The sequence below is a fragment of the Sitophilus oryzae genome, unplaced genomic scaffold (assembly GCF_002938485.1).
Source record: "Sitophilus oryzae breed Bouriz unplaced genomic scaffold, Soryzae_2.0 scaffold_496_pilon_pilon, whole genome shotgun sequence".
NCBI lineage: Eukaryota > Metazoa > Arthropoda > Insecta > Coleoptera > Curculionidae > Sitophilus > Sitophilus oryzae.
In genome coordinates this window covers 1,714,529-1,731,927 of record NW_022147080.1, presented here as the reverse complement: position 1 = coordinate 1,731,927, position 17,399 = coordinate 1,714,529, and positions in this window count along the sequence as shown.

Here is a 17,399-nt window from a genome sequence, read left to right as displayed (position 1 = left end):
CATTAACATAAAATTTAATTTAATTTTTTTAATAATAAACTGTGGTAGAAAAATGATATAATAAATAAATAGTCTTTAAGTCATTAATAACTAATGTATCGGATTAGGAGGTGTCAGTAATGACAAAAATATAAAATAAATCATAAATTCCATAAAATTCTTGCTGTAAATGTTTTTTTGAGTTTGTTTGCGTTTGAAATTATTCAAAAAATAGCGGTTATTAGGCAACCCTATTTTTCAGGGTCGCATCTATTTCAACAAAGCCCTCTCTTCGTAATATTTTCGTTTTGGCAAATAAATATTTCATGAGCTTGGAGATACTGGGAGATATAATAAAAGGCCGACCGATACTAAAGGACGGCGTTTTGCAGTTTCTATTTATAACGTTTATGCCGGCAATGTATTCCCGGGCATGTTTCGGAGATATTCTTCTGAAAAAGGGGTGCGGCGATAAGTAATTTTTATGTAAAATATCTATGGGATGACTGAGTAATACACGAGACTCCACAACAGGGCATTTTTTCTTCGCATATACATAAATCAAATTTTGGGACTGTTTTTTTATCTTATGACTTATCGGGTTGTATCTTGAGTAGGGATGTACAAATATATCGATTCGTCCATATTAGGAATGTATACCATATATCGATATTTTAAATTATCGATATATATTATTACAAAATTGTTATTATGAGAGTTATGTACAGGGTGTCCCTCAATGTCCTACAGGATGTTATCAGATTTTCAAACCGACGCGCGACGTTTCGTCTTTGAACTGTCATCATCAATTTTCTCTTTTTAAATAAGACTATATATTACGGATTTTAAAAGCTTCTATATCGTCCCAACATCAATGATGTATCGCAGTTATTTGAAATAGTCTTATTAATGATATAAAGATCGTACCAAATATCTATTCTCTGTCTCTTTCAAACACATATCACACTGGAAAAACATAAATATTTGCGATATTGCTTTAGGCATTTTGGTTTGTGATATTACGTGTGTTTGTGTTTTTAAAGTTAAGTGGAGGAAAAATCAAGTGAAAAGTAGACCCAGAGAGTTGTACCGTATGATCGAAAAAAAAATGGCGTCCAGTTGGCTGGGAAATGACGATGGATGACATTTCCCATATAAATTTACTCATAAAATGACAGCAATCTTCATTTCATAGCCATCGCTGACGCCGTTTTTATTCGATCATACGGTATTAGCCACCAATAAAGGTTTGTATACCATCTCGGATATGGTACTAAAAACTGGAGTAGCTGTAAAATAAAGACATCACACATCACGCGATAGGCAAATAATAATACAATATGATCGAAAAAAAACGGCGTCAGAGATGGCTATGAAATGAAGATCGCAATTTTATATGTAAAATTCATATACGTAAAAGTATATAGGGAATAGGGAATTGTCATCGATTTTCAAGCCAAATGGACGCAGTTTTTTTCAATCATACAGTAGCTTAATACTGTAGTAGTACTGTCAAAAGTTAGTGGTTTTAAAAAATTAATATTAAAGTTAATTAACTAAATTTTAAGGTAGATGTAGAGGGTGTCCCACTAAGAATAGGTGTCGGTTGTATCTCGGAAAGTATCAGCCGTACGGCATGCGAAAAAAAATATTTATAACTAAAGAAGCTATGAGAACCTGCTATAAATTATTTTCAAGTTTGTAGAACGGCCGATAGAGGGCGCAACTGTTATAAAAAAATAAGAAAAAGAAGTTTTTGCACAATTTTGCCTAGATAATGGGTACTATAAATAATAGCTTCATAATATTCAGTAAATTTTGAATAATTTTTGTTAAAACCATTTTTCCCTATCTGCCAAAATAAAGTGGTGGGGAAAGGTTAGATCTGGTTTTATATAAATGTTAATAACTCCGGACTGGATGATCAGAATTCAACAAATGAGGGCTCTTTTAAAAGAGCGTTTCTTACTCTATATTATACCATAAAAATAATAATAATAAGCCTTTGAACGTAGACGATAGGGGGCGCTGTCTTGCAATTTAACAAACATTGTGCATTTTTTCAAAAAAATTAAATGCGATGGTATATGTAATTTTAGCTGATATTAAAGAGTAATGAAAGCTTAAAAAGTCAGTGAAAACCGCATCTTGATTTCTTCTTTCAAACCGAAGATATTAGCAAAATTATATTAAATAGGAAAATATATATAAGCTTTTAATTACCATATTTTTATAACACGGCATCAGTAGCGCTTTTTATTATACCCATTCTAATAAAAAAATAAGATAGAAACGATTAGATTATTTAAAATCGACAATATACCAGAATACCATAATACCGATATATTTAATATCTAATAATTAAGAGATCAGATCTAACCTACCCCCACCACTTGTGAGACTGTATGATGAGTTATAACTCGTTATAACTCAAGAAAGGGGAACACACAATAGATCTATAAGGTCGCGGTGATTAACTCCCCTCCTAAACATTCTACATTCTACCCCCACCACTTTATTTTGGCAGATAGGGGAAAACGGTTCTAACAAAAAATATTCAGAATTTACTGAAGATTATGAAGCTATTATTTATAGTACCCCTTATCTAGGCAAACTTGTGTAAAAACTCTAAGTTCTTATTTTTTATAGCAGTTGCGCCCTCTAGCGGCTATTCTACAAACTTGAAAATAATTTCCAACAATTTCTCATGGCCTCTTTGGTTATAAATATTTTTTTCCGCCGGCCCTACGGCTAATACTTTCCGAGAAACATCCGAGAGCTGTGAGGGACACCCTGTACAATTGAGTAAGTGTTTGTAAATTATTGAAATTATTAGTAATAAAATATTTTGTTATTTAGTCCTGTGCAATATTAAATTTATATTTTACATAAATAGGTATATTGATAAATCTAATAATAAATGCAAGTTTCTTGAAGTTTGAGAGTAAGAACTGGTTCTTTTTTTCTTTTTTATAGATTTTTTTTTGTATGTGGTGTTTAGTTTAACACCAGGGGCGTAGATAGGTGTATGCTATGGGGGTGGTATTATGATTAAGTCGCAAAAAAAATCACCGTCGGAATTTTTTTGTCGAATTAAAACGACGGCGATTTTTTTGTCTTCAAAAAGATATAAAAACATAACACAAAAATTAAAATATAGATTTGTAAATAACATAAACAAAAATGAAACAACGACGTTTATTAGTTAATTTTCTATAAACTATAAATAAAAAACTCTAAACTATCAAAAAAAACTATAAAAACTATAAACTATAAATAAAACTACAAAACAAAACCAAGTTTTCTAGTACGCTGTTTGGAAAACCTATCAATAACAGCATCAAGATTTATTTCAATATCTTTATGGATATTGATTAGAGTTAACCCCACTAATCTGTCCTGGCCAATAAGAACACTTTGTGTGCTTTTAATTAGGTCGAACATATTATAAACGATAAATCAACATAATTAAAAACATACAAAGTGTTCTTATATGTCGGATATTAATTAAAAAAAATCCTTTTATAGTCAATGACTATTTCAATTCTCGTATCTCGTCAAGCGTCAGGGGGGAAGGTACTGTCCCCCAGTACCCCCCCTTATCTACCCCCTTGTTTAACACACAGTGTTTTAGTAACACACATCTATATAATTTAAATAAAATAATTCGATTAGATTTGTTCAGTTTTATACATTTATTTCATATTATTTGAAGTTACTAATTTGTTACTAAAATTTTAAATATATTAATTTCCCGCTTTGAATTTCAATTCTAACAACTTATTTCATTGTAAAATAAAATGAACTACTTTGACATCAAAATGGTAGACATCTACCACTGTCAAAAATGTTGTCGTTGGAGAGACTATACAGGGTGAGTCTTAAATAAATGCAAATATTTTCAGGGGTGGTATATTTCGATCCCAGGCACACGTATATATTTTTTTTTGTGCATTTGTGCAAAATCGTGCATTTTCTTTTAAATTTCCCTGTATCGAAAACTTTTTAGAACTGCCTGTTCACCGCAAATCTTCCCAAGGTATAATTTCTTAATCCCAGATATTACCATAGGACGGCTATGGTTACGGCAATAAAAGGGATGCAACTCCAGAAAAAAATCTGGTGGCTCTCAAAATTTAAAAAAAAATCATTTTTTTAAAATTTTCAAACTTAAATAACTCGGTTATTTTGGACTTGATCTGAAAAATGGTAAATAGAAAATATGTTTTTTTTATCGAGATCTACCAGCCTTGAAAATATTTGCAATTATTTAAGACACACCCTGTATATGAAACACCCTGTATATTTTTAAATATTATCACTGCCTTGCTTAATCATTAAGAGTCAATCTCCATTACCTTACGAAATAAAATATTCAAGCAAGACGCAAAGCATAAGCGTTACTGGCAACATCCCTCTATGATTATTTTTTCTCTTGGATAAAATGGCTTTCTTATGCTTCCCCTGTCCGAGAACCATTTTTCAGCCCGATATTCTAATATTTCATTCAAGGTTAGTGCTTTGGAACATTGATCCCTGACCATCAATCATTTTAAACAATTTTTCAACTATTATGTGGCCCAACGTAGCAACATAATTTGATTTAAAGTCGCTTTTAAATGCTACTTTTTGTTGGGGCCCTCTTTTTGTTAGTAGATGGAAAAAATAACGTCTATACGTATGTGGAAAAGCCAATAAGTTTTGGGTAAAACAGCCTTTTATAGGCCTAATTACCAAAAGCATGAATCGATAATTTTTATATAGCTAGTTTGTAATAGTACGTCTAATGGACCTGTGTCTATGAAAGGATTTTCAATAATGTAGACACTATATTGGAGTATGATGAGTTTACTGCAAAACATTTACTGCAAAAGTTTACTGCAAAACATTTAAACAATATATTTTATAGATCGCTACCTATACAGGGTGTTTCAAAAACATGTGTCATCTCTCGTTGGGAGATTTCTCACGTAAAAATAAGGTTTATTTTTCATATCAACATAGGTCTGATTCTGCTCTCATATAACACACAATATCCACAGGATATCCATAGAATGTCGGAATGTCCCACTACATGATCATCCTATAAAGATATCTATAGGATATCCTCTAGACATCCTGAAATCCTGTAGATGTCTCAGAATAGAATATCATATGATCTCTGTCGTATATCTAATGTACATCCAGCTGAGATATCCAAACATGCTCATGATAATAAAATATCCTAACAATATGGTCTAGATATTTAGGAAAAATAAATAATTTACTACTTTTTATATTACATAAAATGCAATAAATCATACCATCTACTGGATAATCTGGATATTTATGAGCTTGGCCACTCTCAGTAATATAGAGAATTTAAAACGCCCGCTCCAAAAATTTCCCACAATCCATTTCGATAGTTGTTTGCATAGAATAACTATAGAACAGATACAAATTTGTATCTGTTCTGTGGCATAACTAACGGTTGTTTGTTTTTGCATCGTGTATTATTCAGTTCTTTGATTTAGTGAAATTCGAGGTGAATTCGGTCGTTTGTCGATGTTGAATGGGCTTAAAAATGACTGAAACTAACAAAACTGGTTGAGTTTGACTTAGTTTTTTCTTATACTCATAGTTCTAGCCTGGTTCTAGCCTTTTTCTAGCAGAAATTCTATCCTAACCTCCACTAATGTCGAAAAACGACGAACGACTCAGGGTCTCACAATGAAAAATTTGTGACAAAATTATAGGTGAATATTTGTTGAAAAGCGCTTGTTCTTTATTTTTTTTACCCATTTTCGTGTTTGATCTATTCGAACAGAAATCCTATTTTTGTGTTTAAATTGTGAGTTTCTGGAAGATGTGGTATTAGAAATTATACCTGTATCCCCTGTCTGCTAACTTTGATGTAAACTGTTGCTGCTAGACTCCATAAAGGGTAGCATAATCTGATATAATACCTCTGATAATACCATACGATCGAAAAAAACGGCGTCAGAGGTGGCTTGGAAATGAAGATTGCTGTTATTTTGTATGTAAAATTATATGGGGAATGTCATCGATCGTAATTTTCAAGCCAACTGAACGTCGTTTTTTTTTCGATGGTACAGTATAAATGGAAAGCTCTTGACTCATACAAATAAACTTCTATATTTTGACGCAAAATTCACTGACATAATATGTAGGTATATTTTAGAGCTGTTAATAAAAATATCCAATGAATAACGTCAAAATGTGGCTAAATAAAACTAAATTGCGAACGTTGTTACTATAAACTAAGGATGAAGTAAGTATTGTCAAATAACAGTCCTCATATAATGTCCTAAAAATATTCTATAATACTCCCACCATCATCCTTGTATTATCCTATAAATATCCTAAATAATCGTAAAAGGTTTGCCTAGGGATGTCTTGAAGATGACTTTTTTTGTCTCATCTGGATATCCCATAAATATCCTCCTCTGGTTTTTGGATATCCTTAAGATATTTATTATATCCTTGGTGGATATCCTCAAGATATCTATAGGATTGTGTTGTGTTATATGGGCTTCGTTTCGTAGCTACAGGGTGAAAGTCTTCATAAATTTGACATAGTGTGACAAGGGGCAACGGGGTGTCAAAAGTTTTGTGACGTACCATGTTAAATTGAATTTTAACATTAATACATGCATAAATTTGAAAAATGTGTGACGTCACATCTGGGGGAGGGGGTTCTAAAAATGTAACCACACACACACACCTGTCACGAGGCGGGGGGAGGTGTTCAAAAGTCCTAAAATTCGTGTAATTTATGGATGGCCCCTAATATTTAATAATAAATTAGGTAAAATATGGAATTTATTAATTTTAATTTTATTAATTAATGTGAGTAACAAAAATTGCGTTTATCTCATCAAGGAGGCTGAATGCGACAAAATATCAAGAAATAACTTTTAATTGGCATTAAACGGGCCTGCACAATTTTGATATCAAAAGAAAAAAGTCAGTGGCGCACATATTTTTTTTGAAAAATATTCTAGTGATAACCCATATATGCACGTTTCTGGTGAATTTATCGACACTTGTTTACCAGTAACACATAGTGTCATAAAGCACTTATAGTAACTTTTACCCTCAAAATTTCATTCGAATCACTAAAAGTACTTGGAAGAAAAGAAGAACATTATAATATCTATGTTGATATGAAAAATAAATCTTATTTTTACGTGAGGAAGGTCCTCACGAGAGATGGCACATGTTTTTTGAAACATCCTGTATACACGCGGCAGAAAGTCTACATGAGCTTGACGAGTAAGTATGTCACCGCAAAATAAACTCCGCCCACTCATTCAGTTGCAATTTTTGTACGAAAACGGTAATAGACCGAGCTTGGAGGACAGTGCAGTCGTGATCGGTAAAATAGTTGCGTGGTTTTATTAATTTTTTAAAAGATTATGTCTCATTTACGTTGAAATGTTCCAGGACAAGACAAGAAACAAATTACAAATTAGACGACCAAATCTATTTTTCCAAGGTTCGTTAATTCAAAATTAGTGTTTTTAACACAGCCATAGCACTCTATAAATTGAAATTTGAAATACGATTTTTTTTAAGTGAAAATGTCAAAAGTTGAAATATAATATTCCATTCTACTCAGAGCGTCATTTTCTATCGATTAATCCGGGACCCCATTACGCTACACGCCACGCCACCCGACTTCACGCAACCCCATGTCATCCCACGCTATCACACGTGTGTCAACTGTCTCAGATCTCATGTGTACAGTCTTTCCCACGTCGCAACACGTGGGCTCACGTAGGCCCACGTGGGATAGCGCGACGTCGCGTGGCGTGTGGCCTAATGGGGTCCCGGCATTAAAGTAGAAATATACCGAGGGTGCCATTTAAAAATCAAAAGTTGTAGTCATTTCCGGTGAAACAAGAAGGGACCCAAAACAATTGAATACGCCATCAGTCAATCCTAATTTATGTCATATATTAACATACTAAATTTCGTTTTTTAACTGAAAAAATAAAAAAGTTATAGGGGTGAGCCACTTTCGAGACGCACCGACACCCACGAAGAAACAATGTCATTTCGTGGGTGCCGGACGCACCCGTTATATGAAGGGATCTATAAAATATTTTGCTGTCTATTTAATGTATCTATGTTTATTAATGATTGATAGTTTACAAAATAATATCATGAACGTCTGAAGTCTATATTTCTTTTGTATGACCGGTGGCATAAATCAAACTGGAAAAATATAAGCAAACATATTTTATGGCGCTAACTGCTTCAGGAACTTTATAAAAATCACTGCCCCAAAAATGGAAATAAATCTTTGGCACAGCCAAGTGTGAAGAAAGCTATAATTTTTAATAAAATATTGGTGTGTTGTTGAAAGTTCTCTCTTGCGATTTTCGCATACTTTATTTTTTAATATTCGCAGCCGAAAAATGGCGTCGCTTTTTTATGGTGTTTCGATGATGAATGTGGCGTGATGGTGTTAGTGCCAAAAGTGACTTTTTTTACTATTTCTTGCTTTGTATGCGCTGAATTCAAAGCATATTCGTAAAATATTTTATACAGATTCAGAAAAAGAGAATAAAGTAGTTTGAAACATATTCAACTTGGCAAAAGAATATTTAAAAGAAACACAACTATAAAAATAACTGGAAAACGAATGCTTATTTATGTAACAAATAACTATCAATATAAAATATAATATACAGGGTGTTTCAAAACAAATGCGAAAAACTTCAAGGAGTGATTCCTTGTTCAAAATAAAGGGCAGTTTGCTTCATAAACGTTGGGTCAAAAGTCAACCATTAGGGAGATATCGCTGTACAAAGATGGCGGAAAAATAATGTTTTTATTTTTTATCTTGCAAACGAACAGAGATAGACTAATGGAATTTTATGGAAGTATTACTGTTATAAAAAAAACACTTTCTGGTATTTTTTTCACTTTTTTAAAATGAGTGGAAGGGGTTGAAATAAACTACCCCTATCATTCTTGTTAACGAAATTTAAAGAAAAATCTTATCAAACACATGCAAAAAAATTAATTTGGATAGTTTGGTTTGTTTAGAAACTTTTTTATCTCTTGTATTTTTTTGATAAAACTCACCGATTTGAAATTAAAAAATAAAATGTAAAGCATTACATGCCAGGACAAAAACATTTTTAGATTAAGAATCTAGTGATAATAACGATAATAATAATAATCTAGATAATAACGTATTGCAGTAGAGTAATGTCAAATAAAATAATATTAGAAACATTCTAAAAGTGACAGCGGTCGACTAGATTTTTTCCTAAAAAAATTACAGCAGCCCACTAGATTCTGTATCTAAAGATGTTTTTTGTCCTGATATGTAATACTTTACATTTTATTTTTTAATTTCAAATCGGCGACTTCTATCAAAAAAACACAAGAGATAAAAAAGTTTCTAAACAAACTAAACTATCCAAATTAATTTTTTGCATGTGTTTGATAAGATTTTTCTTTAAATTTCGTTAATAAGAATGATAGGGGTAGTTTATTTCAACCCCTTCCACTCATTTTAAAAAAGTGAGAAAATTACCAGAAAGTATGTTTTCATAACACTAATGCTTCCATAAAATTTCATTAGTCTATCGCTTTTCGTTTTCAATATAAAAAATAAAAACAATATTTTTCCGCCATCTTTGTACTGCGATATCTCCCTAATGGTTGACTTTTGACCCGACGTTTATAAAGCAAACTACCCTTTATTTTGAACAAGGAATCACCTGAATTTTCGCATTTGTTTTGAAACACCTATTATACCTATAGGGTTGGTGCATTGATAGTTGATTTAAAAAAATTCCAACCGGGGCGCTGAAAACGTGGTTTTGTCATAATATTTAAGTATTTTATTTTTTGGCTACTGCAGTTATTCAGATTATAAAACACTCAGGGGTACGAGGTTCCCTAGGGCTTTTATTTTTTTAAAAATGAAAAATAATTTTAAAAAACACATTTTTTGAATAAAACGTTTACATGAATTTCTCTATCAATAAATTTCATATACTTGGTTATCAAATCGTGTTCATGTAGATTACTTAAATACCTACAAATTTTCTAAAAAATAAAAATTTTTTGAACACAACAAAATAATATTAACTAAACAAAACTAGAAAACGTCATTTTTACTGCATTACAAGCAAATAAAAAATAGACTGTACTTAAACGGCAGTTTAAGTACAGTCTATTTTTGAAGAATCTATTCTAGAAGTCTATCTATTTTAGAAGGCTTTACTTAAACTGCCGTTAAACGGTAGCTTACTAAAATGCCGTTAATAGGTATGACGTCGTTGATGTGACGCACTTGACGGCTTTATGAAATATAGGAATTTTATAAGGACTAACCAACGCTATCCACCCCACCAAATAACCAACGCAACTAACCTCGACACTGATAAAAAAATTTAAAAAACAAATATAAATTAGTAAAAACCAACCAACCCCACCAAATAACCAACTAACCAATGAATTAACACCCTCCAAATAACCACGCTAACCAACCCGCCAAATAACTAAACCAATCCAACCAAAAAGAGTGAAACCAATGCAATAAGATCACGCTATAAGCAAAAAAAAATATAAAAAAGTCTTGGTCAGCGTGAGATTTGAACCCCGGACCATCCGCTCACGAACCGATAGCCTCAGCCACGGAACCACATGTGCTCTTGCAATATGCTTATGGCTAGGCATTACTTTCCGCCGACATGAACGACGTCACAAAAGCTATTAACGGCATTTTAGTAGGCTACCGTTTAACGGCTGTTTAAGTACTCGTAAAAATTAATACGTAGCCCTGGCACCCTGTAGTTACGCCAATGCCGTTGTTGAACTCATCTAAAAAGTTTTTTTAGGTGGAATAATAAATTATAATACAAGTTAGACCTTCTGAAGATATCAAAATATTTATTTTTTTATTTTTATAATTTTCACAAATTATACACTTCCTAACACTTTTAAAATAATTATATGATAAATTTTTCGTATACTGACTGCCTAAACTCATGTATTTGTATATACCAGTTGTTTACGATCTTCTCCGATGGTGGCAGCACCGGCGGAGAATGCACCGAGGCTATTATTACATAAACTAATAATCATAAGACTTTTTTTGCACAATATAATACAATATGCATATAGTATACAGGGTTGTTCACCACATACGACACGGAGTATTGTAACTAAACGACTAGATTTTTACAAATTGTAAGTTTTGGGTTCGTTGAAGGACTATTAGAGCTACAATTTAAAAATATTTTTACAAGATACAGTGTCCCAAATAAATAAAAAATATCAAAGTTGTATTTTTTTAAATGGAACACCCTGTATATTATTACATTTTTAGTTTCTACGATTAAAATAAAGGTAAATTTCATTAAGGTTTATTACACTTAAACCTTACTGTTTTTGAAATATTTTCAATTTTGCGAAATTGCAGTATAAATTTCAAGGCTTCTTTTCTCCGAGGATATCAAAGTTTTTAATACTAAATATTTACTGAAGTTTATTTATTGGTCAGTTATTGTGTCGCAATAATAAAAATTATACTACCTTATACAGAGTGTCTAAATATTTATTTTAAATAATTACTAGCTTTAAACGGCATTAACTTATTTAATTTAAATAGAACGCCCTGTATATTTTATGAGAATCAGATGCACAATTTAATTGTCAGGCAGATTTTTTCGTTCAAAAATTTTAAGTCAACTTCCGGTATTTTCGGAAGTGCCGCCACATTGAAAATATTTTTAATCTACAGATCTCATTGTGAAACTATGATGTGCAAAAAATTTGAGAGCTAGTTGTAGTTCTATAGAAACTTCTAATGCACGCTCAGCCTGGGATACCCTGTATATTTACTAATCGAACCAGATCGGTTACAATTAGCTGTTCCGATTAAAGAAGCTGTAATGTAATCGAATGAAAAATCGTAATTTTTAAATAAAATCTAGAAAAGAATAACCTAGATTTGGAAAGATTTTAGACTAGACAGTCGCATATTTTAATCAGGGAGCATCCAAAAACGTTTAAATAAAACTGGAGAAACTTCATTCATTACAGATTTATGCCCGTTAGACTTTCTGAAAAGATAAAACGTAAAAATTCATTTAAGTTAGGCAAAGATATTCATCGAAAAGTGTAAATCAGCGAGATTTCTATTTGAGACGAGGAAAGTTTGCCACTTTATAGTGTCTTTTAACGTTAATAATTCCTTTTCGCCTCAGTTAGAAGGTAATTAATTTAATTTTTCCTCATTTGCATCAGCCAGAAGAAAAAAAACAGGAAGCAATTCTGAAAAACGAAATTAAAAATGAAAATAGACTTAGGGACGCTAATAATTCATCATTTTCTTTTCTCTTCGTGGTTTGGTTTTAAAGAAAGTCAAGAGTTCGATAATCAAACTATTCGGAAACTTTGGCTTCGATAAAAGTTCGCGAGGAATACAGAGCAGTCCGTTATTTTTAAATGGGTTCTTTAAAATTCTACGTTTATTAAATTTTTCCAGTTTTAAAATAAAAGAAAATTCAATATAACTGATTACAATAAATTGAAAACAGTAACCAGTATTTCATAGGTGTGTTGATGAGTACCAGAAGCACAAGCATACTTTTACGCTAAAAGTGCTGTAAATACTTACTGGTTTACTGGTCTTCTTCAAAAGCGAATACATTCAAATAAAAATTAAGCTATTAAGAGTCCATTTCACTAGTTCGAAAAAGTAGCAATATAAGAGTTCGGCATTTAACGTTTTATGTAAAACTGGCTAGGTATTTTTACACAAATGAAGAAAGAAATTAAAGTTAAAGGATTATACTATATCCGTATTGTAACTTCTTTATTTTTAAGATTTTGAAGGTCAAACATCAACAAAATATTCCTTATGTCTGGACTAAATTTTCTCGAAAATTTATAACTCCGTTACAATACGGAAATAGATTGAAGTTTTGTGATTACAGTGGTATTTGTATGGTTCTGTAACAAATTGGTCGCTATTTTATGACAAATGCTGAAGCTCTGCAAACCTTAATCAAGCTTTAATCAAAGCACATCTGTTTGGAATTTTGGGTGTGGCTTAACACGACAGGATTGGGCTAAGTCTTAGGCAGATTTCTAGAATATATACTAACAAATACTAAGGGCTGGCAAAGGTTAGTCTTGGGTCGAGATTTCCGTATGTAAGAAGAGTACAAAGCGTTTATTAATGTACTGAATAAAGAGAGGATAGTAAACACGTTGCCAAACGTACGAAATAAACCGAGAAACTGTGCGCATTGCTAAGAGACGTGGAAGGCGATATAGTAGATTTGTCGCAGTTGACTGGTTGCCCCAATCAATACCTCTCTCAGAACTTAAAGTTCTAGGGAAAGGTGTACGTGCATGCATTCAGCTTCATGATTTAATTACGTCTCGTGATACTTAATTTGTTTATTTATTAAGGAGTCGTTGTAATTTTCTGTATAGCTTAAATTGTTTTAAGTGGAATAAAAAATAAGTGGAATTGAGTGGGTGTTCGATAGTGATCGCGCTATTAGAACTCTGAATTCAAAAATCGATATCTCGAAATCTATTAGAAATAATAGATTGTAGTTTTTTCAAGAACTTTGTTAATATTTCTGCTGTATTTTCTTTGTAGACAGTATGTGGAAATCTTTATCAATAAAAAAATTACACGATTGCTGAAAATTGCTATGCTCTAAAAGTAAATGGATGGTTTGTTTACAATTTTTGAATGGAAAAAGCAACCTTATCGAATTTTTCTTATGTAAACATATTGTAAAATATGCGATCTTGAGAATAAAAACAAGTTTCAATATCTAAAGTAGTTCTTGAGTTAAGACCTGTTATATGTTAAAAAGTTGAATTTTCAAATTATCGCGATTACTGACGTTTTCTCGTTATAAAAGAAATAACACCCTAACGATGTCCTTATAATTCCATTTTAGATGCTCAGAATCGTGATTTTATCTAGTTATCTCTTGAAAAAAAGTCTTTTAAAATTAAGCGGTTTGCGATCGTGATTTTACTTTACTTGATAGGGCAACGCCGCAACAGCACACCGTCGCATTTCTCTCACTCCGACTTAATAAGATCCCTATGCGATTTACTTCCATACATGTAAATGCCGACCCAAAAGTAACAGTTGCCAGCACGGTATATAAAATCCTTACGTGACTCACTGATTAATCACGATCCTGCTCAAACCACTCAACGTAAGAAGCTCAGTTTTGACATACAGGTTGATTCTAGGGTGTAGAGGTTCGATAAGAAGGGATTTTTCGAAATTCCAGTTCCAAAGGGGCGAAACCCCCTCAAATATTACAATATTTTTTATTTAAAAAACGGTCAAGTTTCCGAAAAAACGCTTAAACACGTATATTTTATTTTGTTTTTTACATATTTTAAGATTTTTTAAAAATGTATACAGGATGTTTCGCAAAAACCGGTTATTGATTATAATCACGATCCTGCTTAAAGCGCTTGACGTAAAAAACTGATTTTTGGAAAACGGATTGACTTTAGGGTGTAGAGGTTCGATAAGAAGGGATTTTTCGAAACTCGAAGTCTAAGGGGGTGAAACCACCCCTCAAATATTATAATACTTTTTATTTAAAAACCGGTGAGTTTTTCGGAAAACTCCTAAACACGTATATTTTATTTTGTTATTTTACATATTTTAAGATTTTTTAAAAATTTATGCAGGGTGTTTCATAAAATATGACCTTTGAGTAATCACGATTCTGCTTAAACTGCTCTTGACGTTTAAAGCTAATTTTTGACAAACAGATTGACTGTAGGGTGTAGAGGTTCGATAAGGAGGGGTTTCTCAAATTCCAAGAGGGTGAAAACGCCCCTCAAATATTACAATATTTGTTATTTAAAAAACGGTTAATCTTGTGGGAAAACGCTTGGACACGCATAATTTATTTTATTTTTTTACATATTTTGAAATTTTTTAAAAAATCATACAGGGTGTTCCAAAAAGTTGGGTAATTGATTAACCACAATTCTGCTTAAACTGCTTGACGTAAAAACCTTATTTTTAGCAAACGGATTTTTCGAAAGTCAAATTCCAACGAGATGAAACTACCCCACAAATATTACCAAGTTATATAATAATATCGCCATCGCCATATTGTTTTTTCTCATGCTGACATAAATGTGAGAAAATTTTATCCAGTTTGTATGTTAATGGAAATGCTTGCTTTGCTTTATCATTACCATTACAAATAATTAATTCGACGCGAACGAAGTCGCGGGTACACGCTAGTATAATATATATTTCCTTCGGCCATGCACATATTCCCACCCTAAGGGTCGGAAAATATGAAGAAGATTACCAGGACCCAGTGTAATGCTTGTTGTCAGTGCTTCACCGTTTGACAGCAGCACTAATCTGGCCTAATGGCTGCCGGATTACATTTATACCGTTTATTTTTCCATTGTTTCTTTGTTAATCTCATTTTTCTCGTCTTGCCAAATGCAAAATCCGTTTTCAATCAGCGCGGAGTGAGCTGAGCGCGGCCATATTTTATTATTTGGCCGCAAATTCCCTCCTAAATTTCCCCAAAGAGGCAGATATACTGCGAACCATGCAAATTGAATTGTTTTCGATTTACGTTCCAGTTGATATTTTTCGTTGCGAGATTTATCTTACGACTTTCTTGTATTTATGGTTGTTTTGTTTTGGGGTATTGGGACCGATAAATAGTTTCGTGGCGGCTCGACGTATCTGCTCTTAAGTTCGATTTGTTTCAATTTATAAACGCTTGTTTCTTGCACAGTCGAAGATTTCTGTTTACCCCAACAAGAACATATCCAGAGAATGAGATTGAAACTAGATCTTAACTATAATAAAATTGAATAATACAATATCTTTAGGAAAAAAATGATCCCAGTATTATTTCCAATACTAAAAATAGAATAGTATACCTACAGTATATAATGTGTAATGTATCTTATATCCTTGTATACTGGGTGCGTCTCAAAATTTAAATTTTAGTATTGAAAATACTTCTAGCCGCATTTATATGGGACCCGTCTTTGAAAAAACAACATGCTCGATGCCACACGAGTTCAATAACCTGCCTAATCAACTTGTCAACACGTAAGTCGATAGTTTAGCCGGCGTTGGTTCATCGAATAGAGCAAGGACGTTTGAGGGCCGAAATGAGGTCTTATCAGTGTGTGTGTGTGTGTGGGCCAACTATTTTATGGATATGGATGTTTGTCTGGGCCGGCGGAAAAAGAAAGCCCATATTATTATAAAAAAGAATATGCGTCAAGGCATATGGGTTGTTAGGTACAGTTTGGCTATTTTAATCTAATTCTTTCCGTATGAGAAGCAAGGGGCAAATTATACGTGAAAGAGCGGAATCACATAAATAATAAATTTAGACTAATGCAATATTTTTTCTTGGCGCGTAGGATCGGTAAATGCATTAAAGGGAATACTTAATTAAATCATTAAGTTCCAAAACATAATAACTTGGGTCTCATCGGATCTGCTGATATATTTTGCTAAAATTTAGGCTATTAGGACCTATATTTTTTATGATTATTATTTTTTTAATTAACAACTTAGGACAAAGAAAAAGCTTGCATGGTGCCCACCGCCAACAGGCGTAAAAACAAATGAATCCAAGGCGTTGCTAAATATTTATTGGGATAAGTTTTTATCCTTTGAATATTGTTGTAAATAATAATTATCATTTAATTTTAACTCTCTTTTTTTTTTTCATTTTTTTTTAACTTTGATAAGTTATTTAACTTTGATAAGTTAGCCACTCAAAGTGTTGTTATCAAAGTTCACAACATGGCGAAATTTCAACAAAATCGACCAACGGATCTTTTAGTTATTAATAAAAAAGGTTTATTAGAAAACACCTTGACACCCTGTATCTTTAAAATTATACATTTCCGGACACATGTTTATATGAACTTTTACCTTAAAACACTCAAGGAATCACCTCTTGAAGTTTGGCCAGATACTTAATTAACACCCTGTATTTAAAAATGGCTAGCTAGTGATCTAGTAAGCTATGTTTATTTTAATGGGAAAAAATACATTTCATAAAAAATAAACAAACTCATAATACAAATACTATACACTAATTAATTCATTTTAAATGTATCTAAATAGGCACTTTAATAATTGAAAAATGGTCAGGAGCACTTAAAATCACTTCATAGAATATACCAAATATGCAAAAAAATCCAATATAAAACCACAAATGGCACATTAAAATCTGCATTATCTGAAATCAAACTATACCTAAACGGCTAATAAAATAATAGTGACAAGACGCCGACATCGATAACGCGATGAGCAGTTTTAAATAATTATATTATTCCGAGTTATTATTACATACGTGTTTTACAATTATTGTAATACAGTAGAATTCCTTCAA